The sequence below is a fragment of the Rhinatrema bivittatum genome, chromosome 4 (genome assembly GCF_901001135.1).
Source record: "Rhinatrema bivittatum chromosome 4, aRhiBiv1.1, whole genome shotgun sequence".
Lineage (NCBI taxonomy): Eukaryota > Metazoa > Chordata > Amphibia > Gymnophiona > Rhinatrematidae > Rhinatrema > Rhinatrema bivittatum.
Genome location: NC_042618.1, coordinates 354,613,645 through 354,627,888, shown reverse-complemented (window position 1 = coordinate 354,627,888; position 14,244 = coordinate 354,613,645). Strand labels below are relative to the sequence as shown.

At 43.2% G+C, this 14,244-nt stretch overlaps 1 long non-coding RNA gene across 3 annotated transcripts in view; it reads right to left on the bottom strand.

The window, feature by feature from the left end:
- Positions 1-463: 463 nt before the first annotated feature.
- The window catches only part of LOC115090972, a 63,247-nt gene continuing 49,466 nt past the window's right edge, over positions 464-14,244 (bottom strand). Inside the window, exons 2-4 of one of the 3 annotated variants that reach the window (XR_003856558.1) lie at positions 3,713-3,858; positions 1,155-1,195; positions 464-1,042 (exon numbers count right to left, since the gene is read on the bottom strand). This is a non-coding gene — a long non-coding RNA (uncharacterized LOC115090972). Of the gene's footprint in view, positions 1,043-1,154; positions 1,196-3,508; positions 3,859-14,244 lie in introns of all 3 variants that reach the window. The other 2 variants (XR_003856557.1, XR_003856556.1) reach the window with 2 other exon arrangements.

The following is a 14,244-nucleotide window of genomic DNA, read 5'->3' as shown; positions in this document are numbered from 1 at the left end:
TCTGCAGTGTCTCCCATCAACAGCTTTCAGTCAGTTTTCTATTATTTCTAAAGGGTAAGTGGTCTAGGAGAAGATCACTTAAGCAACAACATTGTTCTTAATGGGTCCACATGCATTTTATATGCTGCTATTAGTGAATCGGTTGATCACTGACTAAAATCACCCAAGTTCCTCCACATTTTAGATGTTGGATTTAGCGAAGACTACAAGGAGACATACAGTGATCTAAAAAAGCATGTGACAAAAGGCATGCAAGAAAGTATGGAAATCCTACCCACAAATGAGTGAAATCTAGTTTCTGCTAGGAGCAGATAATGCACTTCCATGTCCACGTAGTTTAGAATGAAGGGAACAGACAGCCAAGTAGAGCTGGAAAACCTTCCCTTGAAAGTAAATAGGAAACATATACTAGCTATGTCAACTTGCACAGGCACTAAAATCAGAGGAGATATGAGACAAAAAGTAGACGGAAGATAGAATTGTTTACTTTTATTGGTTCACATTTATAGTCAAAATAATATATTTTCAATACATAGTTTTTATAATACACACAGAAGACTGTTTTCATTCTGAGTAATTCTGAAGGGATAGGGTTCAAGAGAAAGTCGATCAGGTCCCAGATCCAGTGCTGGGTCTTACAACATTATTATAATGCACAGAAAGGTAGGAAGAATTCATATTCACCAGAGGTTATAAAAGAAAGTGGATAGATTTGAAATCAAAAAGAAATGACATGAGCAAGTGCCTTTCAAACCTGTCATCCTTTTGGCTGTAACTAATAAGATATAAACCTGATAGGAGATGTTGTGATGCCATGGATGAATAGCAGGTAAGCCACTATTACGTGGTTTAAGAACTGATGCTGTGTACACTGCACAGCTGGTAGGGGTATGGTGGAAGGGTGTATAAGGCAGCAATGTTTTAGAGAGGGGCTTCTAGGTGTCCCCTGGAAAAAAACAAATTTGTTCGTTTTGAAAGTAAATTCAGAGCCGACAGAGGTAATTACAATGTATTATATTTTGTACTTCATCCCCATCGTTTTCTGAAAAAAAAAAAAAGAGACCTAAAGCAGTTTACAGCATCAATTAAAAACATCAGACAATTTAAAATAAAATACATTAAAAAAAACAAACAATTAATAGACCCTGACATACCCTGCTTTCATTTGGTTGTGAAACAGACAGTGGCAGTGGACCTTAAGGAAGCAGCAAGTGAGCAAAAGAAAGAAAAAACAAAACAAGGGAGCATCATTTTATGAAACACGGATCATTCTTTGCCAGCTTAAAAATCTGTGCATGGATTAGATGAACTAAAAATGTTTTCTCGTTTTGGGCCGGATTTTCAAAGGGTTACGTGCGCCGGGCCTATTTTCAAAAGGCCTGGCAATGCGCATAAAGCCCCGCACGCGTGTAAGTCCCGGGGCTTTACTAAAGGGGCAGAGGTTCCCGGCACAGCGGCCATTTGCTGCTGTGCCGGCGATTGCGCACCAGCAGTTGGCCGGCGCGCGCAACTTACTTCAGCGCAACAAGTTATAGAAATCGGGCGTACATGTGTGTGCGCAGGGTAGTGCGCGCACATGTACACCCGCGCGCTGTTTTGAAAATCTACCCCTTTGGTTTTGTGCTTAGAACATCTGTTCACCTGCTGAGAATACTTAGTCCGCTATAACCACTTTGGGCCAGATGTACTAAGCAAGGTCCCCTTAGTCACAAAGGGATCTGTCTCCTATGAGGTCCATATTCAGCAGCCGGGGACGTGCGTAAATTATCTGGGCAAAGTTAACTGGTTAACTTTGCTTGCACAGTCAGTGGAACGCAGTTGATCACGCATTCCACCGAACATACTCGGGTAAAGTCCAAGTTATCTGGATCACTTCAGGACTGCTCTCCAACCAGGCTCACCTGGATAATTTGGCCGGTTAATGCTGAATATCAGCGTTACCCTGCTAAGTTATCTGGATAAATAAGCCCCGCCCGAGAACACTTCCAATTTATGCGGGAAAATTTTATCTGGTTAAAATTTACCCAGATAATTCAGCAGTGGTTGGTGCGGCAGGAAATTCAAATCCCATACTTTGTTGCATCTGAACTTAGCCAGACAAACCATTTTGAATACAGACCTCTAAAGATTTTCTCCCGTTATATGCCAATGGGAAAAATGCATTGCAGTCAATTTTTGTAAGGTTTAACCTGTTAGGAGCAAATTGCTTAAACCAATGTTTCTCAAAATTCCCCCCAATTCCCACTGGCTAAATGTACTCTCTAACTGCACAAGGTTCATAAATTTAGCTAATTAAATAGGAGGGGGGTGATAAAAGGTCGTTCCTGGGATGAGTTTACGACATAGCCAATAAGCAGTGAGCTTCGGTGCTAACCAGCTAAGTTTTGGTGAAGGCTTAAATGTAGCTGGTCAAATTTTGACCTGCAAGATTTTGGAGAATTTTTGGTTGAAAACCTAGCTGGCTAGGCTCATCTGAATATTTTCCTAAAAGTAACTGGTGTCCAGCTTCATGCCTCTGGAAAGAGGGATTCCGTTGAAGAGATGTTAAGAGAAAGGTTTTGCCTGGATGATGAAAACCAAAAAACTTACGCTGAGCCCAAGTAAGACCAAAATATTTTGGGTATTGTGCAAAACTTAGTTATGCCTCTACAACAGCTAGACAAGATTACTGCGCCTTTGAACCCCCAAGTTTGGAGTCTTGGAGTTACTATGCATCCACTGTTAAATATGGATATGCACATTGATGCAATCTCTAGGGTTTGCTCTATTCACTTGAGTATGACTTGCCAGTTAAATCCTTGTTTTTTGGATCAAGAAAATCTGGCTACTGTGATTCATGCATTGATTGCATCAAGGCTGGACCATTGCAATGTTTTGGATTTTATAAACTCTCAAAGATCAATTAAAACAAAAGCTCCAGCTGGTTCAAAAGGCATGGTTACTTATTGGTCTTGGATTCCATGGTCATATTACCCCAAGTCTTTTAAGGATTACACTAGTTGCCAAAATTCTTCCCAGCACAGTTTAAAGAGCTGTCTATTGCTTTTAAAGCTTTGCATGGAATTGGCCCTGTGTACTTAAAGAATATTTTATCCTGTCATACTCCTAGGGGTTTATGTTTGGCAAATGAAAGCTTCCTCTTTATCCCTCCATTATGTAAAAAATCCATCTATCCAGGGCAAGGAGATGCACATTTTCTTGTACAGTTTCACTTCTGTGGAATTCATTACGGAAGAAAAGTCAGGCTAAGGACAATTTAGCGCTTAATTAAAACATGGGTTTTCCAGGAGGCATTTGGTTGATTTATTCCCGTGATGGTTTTACTGGGGTTTATTTCAATATGGTTTTAACCATTCCATTTTTGTTGTTTGTTACTATTTTCCATTTTACTGGTTTTATGAATATCATCGATATCATCTGTATACAGATTCTATGGTTTTCTTCCTCACCTTGCGCCTTCCGGAAAGGCAAGTGATAAACTGAAGTAATAAATAAATTAACCACTTACCTTTACTGCTCAGCGGCTTTCTGAAAAGTGACCCCTTAGTACAATGGGATCACAATGGGAAAAACTCATTTACCATGAAAGAGTAACATATTCCATTACACTGGAGCACAGGCACAATCAAGGTCTGAGTAAATGACCTCAGACTGATGCTTAATCCATGTGTTTGCCTCACACCCACTAGTGAATCATTCTGAAAATGCTTACACTATAGAACTGGCAAATCAGCGTAAAGGCACCACACAGAAAGTCGTCCAATGGGTTTCCATTGGACATTGTGAATTTCTCTTGTGCTTACTGGAGAACCAAGGCTGAAAAGTTCAGTGGCACATGAGCTTCTTAGTATTGGAAACCTGTGGATCAGAAAAGGAGTTAGGTTAAAACAAAAAGCAGTTTTCATTATATTAACATGTTAGCATATAACTGTCACAGGAGAACATGGAACATTTGATGAGAAACTGACTTTTACTTAATGGCTTGTGTTAGAACTGGAAAAATTACTACTTTTATTGCCTGAGACTAAGAGGCCAATATACTAACATGCAATATATGAGCCGCTAATGTGTGTTAAGCTATTATATGTGAAACAGTCCATGCTAAGGACATGCAAATCAGTTTGCAGGTAAATTTCATACGCGACATTAATATTAGTTATGTTTGCCACAGTAATGGATTTGTGTTAATGTGCTTTAAAACATATGAATGCTATTTGACTATGCATTCATAGGTAATAAGCCAATTTGCGTAATTATGCAGCTTACTACCCATTTTGCATAGATTTTGTGGTGATAGTCACACTATCTTAATAACACACTTGAAAAGTACCAATAATAGATGTAATACACATAAGCATTAATACACATAATGCATGTTACCGGTGCTTTTAAGACTTGCTAATGCTATGGGAAACATTAGCACAGCTCTGAGCTTAGCACGCTGGCCTCCCATAGTTCTAAATAGCTGTCTCCTATTTTACGTCAGCTGGCCCTTACAGCTGTCAACAGTTAACAAAATATCATAACATATATTTTTAGACTTATTGGGGCCAATATTAAAATCCATCTGGTTCTGTAAGTTAGCCAGAGAAGATTTATTCGGCTAATTTGCACGGGTTATTCAGCGGCACAGCAGTGTTGCTGAATATACCCATATAAGTGTTAAAGTTAACTGGATAAGCTTATCCGGCCAACTTTAGAACTGCTGAGGGCCCCATCTAACTTATCTGGCTCAATATCTGGCTAAGTTAACTGGATAGGTAGTGCCACCCAGTTATACCCACTACCCGTCCACTGACTATACGGCTACGTATTTAGCTGGGTAAGTCCTTTATCGGGCTTAAGTAGTACAGATGGATATTCATAGGGAGCCACTTAGCTGGATAAATCCAGTATACTGTAAAACTGGCATTTTCTCATTAAACTTGACCGTATAAACCATTTTAGGTTGATTAGCCAAATGTCCTCATTACTTTGGCATGAAAATCTTCAAGCTGAGCTAGGAATATGCTCACAAATCATTTTCAGAATAGACTAAAAAAGAAGCTAAGCTAAAGACCTGATTTACTAAGCTTCATTCACCTAGGCAGAGAATGGAGGAAAGGCTTTCGCAGATTGAAGCAATCTCTCCTAGGAAATCTACCTCTGTGTTTGGCTTTGGTTTTAAGTAATTCTGAGACCTTGTACAGTGCATCCCATTTCAGTTCTTCCAACCAATCCCATGCCAGGGGTCCCTCTGATGTTTTATTACAGTGGTATTAACTGATGGACCTCTAGGTCCACAAATGGGTCAAGCTTTCTGGACATCCCTAATGAATATGCATGAGATAGAATTGCATGCATGCTACATCAGTTGTACGTGAATGTGTCATTAGGAATGTCCTGAAAACCCGCCCCGTTTGCAGCCCTCAAAGACCGCCTGTGAATAATACCCACTGCTCTATTAGGTGCTGCTCGGCATTCAAGCTACTTTGCATTTACAACATTATACGCATGAAGCTTCCGTGTGCAAGTCATTTACATTAACATTAAAAAAATCATTCCAGTGTCTGTTGGAAGAACAATTAGGAGTAAAGCTAGAGGTCAGACCTTTGTCCCCTCACAAACGCCATGCACAATAGTTTTGGCTTCTAATGTTTCAGCCCAGGCCCCTGCCTCTTTCTCCTCCTCTTGTCCCAGACATAAGGATAGAAGGGCCCAACTCTTTTCCCCTCATGATAGAAAAGACGTAAAGCTTCTGTTTTCCTTCCTACCCCTTTGCTGGGCGATACCCCAGGCCTTCCTCCTAATTGTTCTTCCAAATGATGTTAATGTAAATGACTTGCACATGGATGCAGTGGAAATACAAAGTAGCCTGAATGTCCTAGCTGCAGTCGGTGCATCTGTCTTATATAGCTCTGTTATAATTACTTACCTTTTCATTTGGTTCCTTTGTGAATGGTAGGGTTGAACATTGCAAGAACAGTAAGGATTTTTAGGGGCATTATGACTGGGTTAGTAAAACACAGCTGCCCCTGAAAGTCCCTCAATTTTCTTGCTGCCTTTTGGTTTCTTCCAAGTGCGTCTCAGATGAAAAGATGGACAGAAGCTTATTTCCATTTGCCCCATTTGAGTCACACAATGAGGTGTCCAAGCTACATAAAACAGATGCACACAACTGAACAAGGGCAAGAACGGCACAAAACAGAACCATTTGTGCATTTATTATGACACTGATGCTGTGCCCTAAGCCAGGGGATTATAGGACAAGTTACACATGGGTACGAGGCTCTGCCCCCAGACAGCTTGCAATCCAAGGCCTTAATTCAAACAGGATTTTTGTCAATATTTATTCAATAGAGCCCCAAGTGGATATTTGAGGCAATGGGCGGCAACAAGGCTTGCTCAAGATCAGAAGGCGTTATCAGTGGGAGAGGCAGTATTTGCCCTCATTCCTCTAACCACAGTCCACCCTCTTTCCCCAGAGTCGCATGCTTTGTCTGAAAGGCTTTCCTACAAAAAACGTGTCAGGGATGGCTCTCAGTGGCAGCGCTGGATGTCACCTCGTGGAGAACCAGTGCTTGATTCCCAGGTTGGTCAAAGTTGGCGATGGGAAGGGGATCTCAGCCATTGGTCAACACTCACACCCAGTGGCCATTCTTAGGGCCCTGAGGGGAATATCCTGGCCAAATACGATTGCTGCGATAGCTGGGCTGAGTTGGATGAGGGATAGAAAAATGGGGGTGGGGAAAAGCCAGGTAGTTCTGAATGAAGATTTGTTGCTACATAGCCAACAGAGTCTGATTCTGACTGAGCTGGAGGAAACCGCCAGCACAAAAAAAAAAAAAAGGTAATTCATTATGGGCTGTAACAATGCAGAATAATATAAAACAGTATATTTCTTTGACATTTTCCCTTTGTGTTATTAAATGAAAATATCATCCTGGACAAGCCTGCCTGCAAGCTCAACCATCAATTACCCTGATCTGCTGAGATACATGTACCAGCATGTGTGAAAGCAAAATGCAACAACAGTGTGGGAGTAGCTGGATTTTGAGTCACTGTTTTTTTCCCAGAGAGCCTTCCTTCAGCTCCAGGAAATATACGTGAAAGCTCCTGTGTAAACTAGATCCTAATGCATTGCTAGTTTCCGAACTGGAAGACATCCTGTAATGTTCAAGGAATCAAGAAACAGAAGTGCATTTCCTCCTGTACTGTGCAAAACAGAAAGATACCAGAGATGCACCTTGCCCACAAATAACAAAGTCAAAGACTTCCCACAAAAGAAGGATCAGGAAAAAAGCTGCATAATTCTGGGGAGGAAAGAGGAGAAACAGCAGATAAAGTGGCAAATATATGTTATATTCTACCGACCACGCCAGAAACATAATCTGACTGAAGACATCACTTAACAGCACCAGAACCCCCAGAAACTGTCCTTTCTGTATTCTGTAATTATATTTTACTGCTATTATCACTATGTTTTATTTCTCCTTTTATTTTAACCTCTAAAAAGACAATAATGAAAGCCATTTTCATGAATACCATGCTGTTTAATTATTGCTCACCCTCACCCCAGTCACACCTGCAGATCATCTAGACCCTCACCAAATACAGAATAAAGAGATAATAGAAACATGCAAACAAAAACTAAATTGAAAACCATAACAAGACATATTCTGTATGCAGTGCAACAATGAAAAAACAGAAACATTTTTCCTCATAAAACATTAAGTAATAAAGTCAAGCGATATAAAAATTCATTCATAACATTAAAACCATACAAATAAAAAGAATAAATATGTCAAGCAGGCAACAGCCAATGGACATCCAGTAATTAAAATAACTGACAAATTTTTTCTAATATTTCCCACACACCAAATATTTCAAACTGCAGACACATGAAATAACACCCCAAAATTTAAAATAATGGGATTAAAAATCTCCAGCTTTCCATACCTCAGATCTTTTGATTTCCAGTCACCCATAGATTGTTGTGGGAGAACTGGGACCTCACAATCTTTATCTTCTCTCCCTCCCAACACACACACACATGCTGTCACGCACAGAGGCTCTCTCTTACATATATGCTGTCACATCCACAGGCTCTCTAACTCTCCCGCACACACCCAGTCTCTCTCACATACACACAGACTCAGGCTCTCACACATGCAGGTTCACTAACTCTGTCATATATATGCAATCTCTCACACATACACAGGCTCTGTTGCTCTTTCATACACACGCAGGCTCTGACACACACATGCAGGCTCTTTTGCATATACACAGGCTCTCACACTTACACATACAAATGCAGGCTGTCTCATACACAACCCAGGCTTGCTCTCTCTCTCTCTCATACACACACCCAGGCTCTCTCTCATACACACAAGCATACACACATAGAGTTTTCAGGCCTCCCCCCTTTCTTCTGGCCTTGTCTTTGACTGCTGTGGGATGGCAGTGCTGCTCCTCAATGCTGGAATGGAGATGGAAGAAGGCCGCTGCTACCCGCTGCTCCTGCAAGATGGGGGTGGGGGGGGGGGGGGGGTGGTGGGAGGGAGAGGGCCTTGGCCACACAAGCCTCTCTTCAGGCCGCGACAGGATGGGTTCTGTCGCAGCCGTGCAGGCCTCTCTTCAGGCCGCGACAGGATGGGCTCTGCCGTGGCCGCACAGACCTCTCTTTAGGCCTTGTCAGGATGGTGTTCGATGTGGCCTTGCAGGCCTTTCTTCAGGCCACATCAGGATGGGGTCTGCCATGGCCATGCAGGCCTCTCTTCAGGCCATGGCAGGATGGGTTCTGCCACGGCTGCGCAGGTTTCACTTTGGGCTGCAGCCTTGCTGAGCTTTTCTTTTGGCCAGGAAGCTGAAAAAAAACCAAACACATGATCGGAGAGACCGGCCCACCGGGGGATGCCCAATCCCCTGATAGGCCAATCTGTCCCTGAATATGCCCCTCCATGGTCCCCCTGACTCCTTCCATGGAGTCTCTGATGAAGAAAGGGGCAGTAGCGGTCTCCAGTTACTGTTGCCCTGCCTGCACTGGTTAAAAAATGGCGATGACTGATCCTCAGACCAGTGCCAAGTTGTTTTATACTCATATTGCTTTACAGTTGTAAAATGCTTTGGCGCTGGTCATAGGATCAGCCAATTCCATTTTTCAACTGGATCAGGTGGAGCATGAGCGCCTGGGGAGATCCTTTGTAAGGGGCAAGGCATGATTCATACCTATCAAAATCTGTGAATATCTTCTGAAATTGTGACTTAATTTCCACCTAATAGCTCTGCAATTCTTCAAAATCTGTCAGGTTACTAAAGTAAAAAATCTGTCTAACACAGATTGCATTACATTATTTAAGGGCAATTACAATTACTCTTCCAAAATTTTAATTACAAATACAATCATCATTTCTTAGTCATAATAATATCAAAATTATAATTACAAATTCAATTTGCAATCACGTGTGCTAGCTAGTTAGGTAAAACATATTTTTCCTAGAAATTTCAGGCAGGCCACATTTGGCATGTATGTTGGAGGCCCATACACTTTATATAATGGATGCAGAGTCATATATGATAAAATTCAACACTGCTTTGATTTCCAGAGTGGCAATGTGTAAGCGCAATAGGGAGAAGGCTAGACAGGACTTGCAGGCACAAATAACACTACTGACCAGGGAACATATGAGAACCCAGTCCTCGCGCTGTTATCGAAAACTATTGGCATTAAAAGACAAATTATCTCACCTTAATAATAACCAAGTTTTATATGCCCTTGATCTCACCATGCAAGTGTATTATGAAGGGGGGGATAAGGCGGGGCACCTCTTGGCACGACAGCTGCGTTCTAGAATGGCCCAAAATAATATCTCTAAAATTAAAAATGATGCAGGATTCATTCATACCACCTCTTCCGAAATTAGGAAGATTTTCTCAGAATTCTATAGCTCTCTCTATAGTGCCCGGACTACTATAACAGAGCCGGATATTGTAAACTACTTGAGCAGCATGACCTTACCTTCCCTAACTCCAGAACAACGGCAGGCACTAGAGGCAGGAAGGGTATATCCTCTGTCCCTTCCCGAAAGTAAGGGAAGGGATCGCGGCGGGAAAAGTTCCCGCAGTTCCCCTGATGACATCAGCGCTTCTACCTACTTAAGGCTGTTCCTGCCTGCTATGCCTTGCCTCAGGAACAGGTCGTGCTCCTTGTGGGTCTCTGGTTGTCTGTCGCCGTCTTCTCCTGGATCACCTCCCTGGTTTTGGTTTGGACTGTCTGGATTACGTTTTGGATTGCTGCCTGCCCTGACTCTTGGAACGGTTACGGACTCTGTTGGATTGCTGCCTGTCCTGACTCTTGGATCTGATATGGACTCTGCTGCATTACCACCTGCCCTGACTTCTGGCTTGTCCTTGACCCTGCTGGCTTGTTGCCTTGTGGAGTTGTTCCTCTCTGGAGACCTGTTCCTAAGTACAGCCAGCCCCGGTGTCCAAGAGTACAACTCAAGAGGAACAAGGGCTGGTATTGGTGAAGATCCTGTTGGGTCCCCAAATATGCCAGCTCCGCCTACCGAAGACGAGAACCTACAGGGTTTCCCCCTGAAGGTAGGTAACAACTTCGTCTCAGACTCAGGGTCCACTGTGTAACACATACAAAAATAGCACTAACTGCCAGCACTTAAATAGCAACAACCCTACTTATGAAAAGGCAACACTACAAATATTACACCAGGCCTTAAATACCAATGCACCTCCTATTAGGAAAACAGAACATACCAAACTGCTATATATCTCTACACAGAAACTATACACTAGCAGAATACCTCACCTTGGTCACTTATGCAGGGCACAGACAGACCCTCCCCAAATACAGAATAAAGAGACCATAAACAGAAATGTGCAGACAAAAACTGTACTGGAACCTGTAAAAGCTCAGACTTTCTATGCAATAATGGAAAAACAGAATCACCACCATGTCTCATAAAACATCAAACAATAAAATCAAGAAATATAAAACATCATAACAGTAAAACCACACTAATAAAAATAAAAAGAATAAATATTTCAAAACAGCTGACACATTAATAAAATCCAATCATTTAAAATTTATATACAAATTAAAAAAAAGTTCCCATAAAATTTTCAAAACAGCAGACACATCAAATAACACGCAATAATTAAAACTAATCAGGTTAAAAAAATCATTTGCTTTCCATATCTGGGAACTTTTGATTTCAGTCACCCTGAGATTTTTGTGGATTAGTCAGGTGTGAGAAGAATGCACAAACTTTCTACTCCCTCTTTCATAGACACACTCTCTAACAAACATGTTCATTTTTGCACACACGCTCTTATGCTCACACACATGCACCCTCATACATGCTTTTACACTCATGCATACTCATTGACACACACTCTCATACACAAGCTGACACATTCATATGCACACACATATATGCTCAAACACATGCTCAGACACTCGGTCACATACACAGCCACACTGTCATGCTCACTCACACATACAAGATCATACATATGCTCATGCTTTCTCACATATACTCAAAAGATCACACAAATACTCACTCATATGTTCACACACACCCAAAGCCATGCTCACTCACTTGTATTCACAAGATCACACACATGCTCACTTGTACACTCACACACACACACACATATACTCGCTCATGGGCTCAGATACTTGTGCATTCACACACTCAGACACATGCATACACACTCATGCTAACACTCATACCCTCATTCTCACACACTCTCAAGCTCACACTTGTATGCTCATATACTCGCTCATGTCCACACACATATGCTCATGCTCACACCTTCTCTCATGTTCACACATTCTTACTTACACACACATATACTCTCTCACACACACACACACACACACACATGCTCTTTCATGCTCACTCACAGGCTCTCTCACTCTTCTCCCCCTTTTTCTGGATAAGTTTAAAAAAAAACCCAAAACCCCAAACATTTTACTTATGTTGGTGGTCAGTGGGAGATTCAGGCAGGGCTGCCATTTGAGACTCCTGGAAGTGTTCCTTGCTTTGAGAAGAAACAGCTGACAGGTGGTGGAAGAGAGGTATTTGTTTGCTGTGGCCATAACATGTGGAAGGTTGGCACAGCAGAGAGCAATGGTAGGTCTTCAGGCAGCAGTAAGACAGCCACAGGAGATCTGCTGGCTGCCTCCTGCAACAGAAAAAGAGGTAGGGCGGATGGGAGGGGAGGCAGTGGCAGGAGTGTTTCCTATTGCCTCAGTGTTGGTGGGGGAGGGGAGGGATGCAGACAGCAGGCCCATGGAGCTGAGGCCGCAGACAAGGAAAAAAAACCAAAAATGGAGAGCTACAGGAAAGGCTCCCTCCCTACAGAAGTTATCCTTCTAAATGAATATTTGGGCACTTATCCAGCTAAATTCTAGTCAGATAACTTTATCCTACTAAAATTTGGCTGGATGAATCAGGGGTATTCTGGGGGCATAACGGGGAGAAGCTGAGTTAGCTGGATACATTATTCAGCTAAGTCTGACTGCCCTGTGGACCGGATATATCCAGTGGTATGGTCGCACCGCTGAATATATAGGCAAAGTTGGCCAGATAAGTTTATCAGGGCTAACTTCCTGATCCATAAAGCAGCTGAATATGGACCTCACGAGCTTTTATTGCCATCATGCTTCTATGTATGTTTTAATTCTCAGTGGATTGCAGAACCTGGTGCAAGGGTAACAGTGATGAGGCCACTTGGCAACAGTGATCCCGAGGCAATCAAATTTGATTTGATCACCAAAGGGAGAATATTTAGTAAAACGTCTGCAGTAGCATTCACTTTAAAAAAGAGTAAATGTATAACTCTCCTGGATCATCATTAGGTACAGATGAGAGAGATATTTTATTAAATTAAATACAAAATAAAATAAATACATTCATTAAACACTGACAAACCGAACTGAGATGCTGATGTGATTACAAAACCGATCAGTTTTAGAACACGATAATATAGCTCGTCAAAAATTCTTCATTGCCTTCTGAAGAGCATAATGCGTTTGCTTGTTACGAGTTTGTAATTTTACCTATGCACTTTTTACCCATTTCCAAGTGTCAAGGGTTAGGAATTATGGCCTCATCGTGCTGCCTGTGACCTTTTCACGGCAGAATACTGCAAAGATTTGCCGTTGCCTCTTGCAGCCCACAGCACCTGGTCCTCCTTGGTGGTCCAAAATCCAGAAACTAGCCAGGCCTAACCCTTCTTAGCTGCTGAAATCCAGCAAGCAGGGATGTGCATTCTTTTTAAAATGAATGGTCATGCTTACATATATTGTGTGAGTCTATAAATACTAGCTTAACACCAGTGGAAATTCCACGAGGCCCCTATAAATTGCCCTTCCCCTGGCCCCAGCACAGCCTGCTCTCCTCCTCAAAGCCCCAGTTACCTACTCAAAACCCCATCACGGCCTGCCTTCACTCCCTCAGCCCTGGCCCAGGGCTATCCCCCTAGCCCCAGCAACAGCACAGGCACCCATGGAAATTCCCCAGAGGCTCCTAAGTATTGCCCTCCCCCCCTCCAGCCCCAGGAGCCTGCCCTCCAGCAGATGCAGCCCTAGCACAGCCAGCCCTCCGCCCCCAGGACATAGCCCTCTCCCCAGTCCCAGCACAGCCCGCCCTCCACCAGATTGAGCCCCAAACACTCTAGCCTCCAGAGGTCAGACTCATTCTCTGAGGGTTAGGAGCTTTTTGCACCAAGCGCTCACATACAACCTCTCAACAACTGGTACTTAATTATGCATGCGACACTCGGTGCAAAAGACTAGATAACCCCCCTCTCCTTGCTGGACTGTCTACATCTTTTTTTTCTCCATATATCTTTATTATGGTAATGCACAAAGGGGCAGATTTTCAAAGGGTCTTCCACCCCCTGCGCGCGCCCCGGGACGCGCGCAAGTCCCAGGGCTTTCTTGGGGGGGCGTGCCGGGGGGCGTGTTGTGGCCGGCGCGTCGTCGGGGGGCGTTCCGGGGGCGTGGCCGCGGCCTCCGGACCAGCCCCCAGACCGGAATATGGTGCACCGCGCCGGCAGCCGGCCCACACTTGCAGGTTACGCCTGCCTTGGGCAGGCGTAACTTTTGAAATAAAGGTAGGGGGGGAATTAGTTAGGGCCGGGGGGCGGGTTAGTTAGGGGAAGGAAAGGGAAGGTGGGGGGCGCCGGAAAGAAAGTTCCCTCCGAGGCCGCTCCGATTTCGGAGCGGCCTCGGAGGGA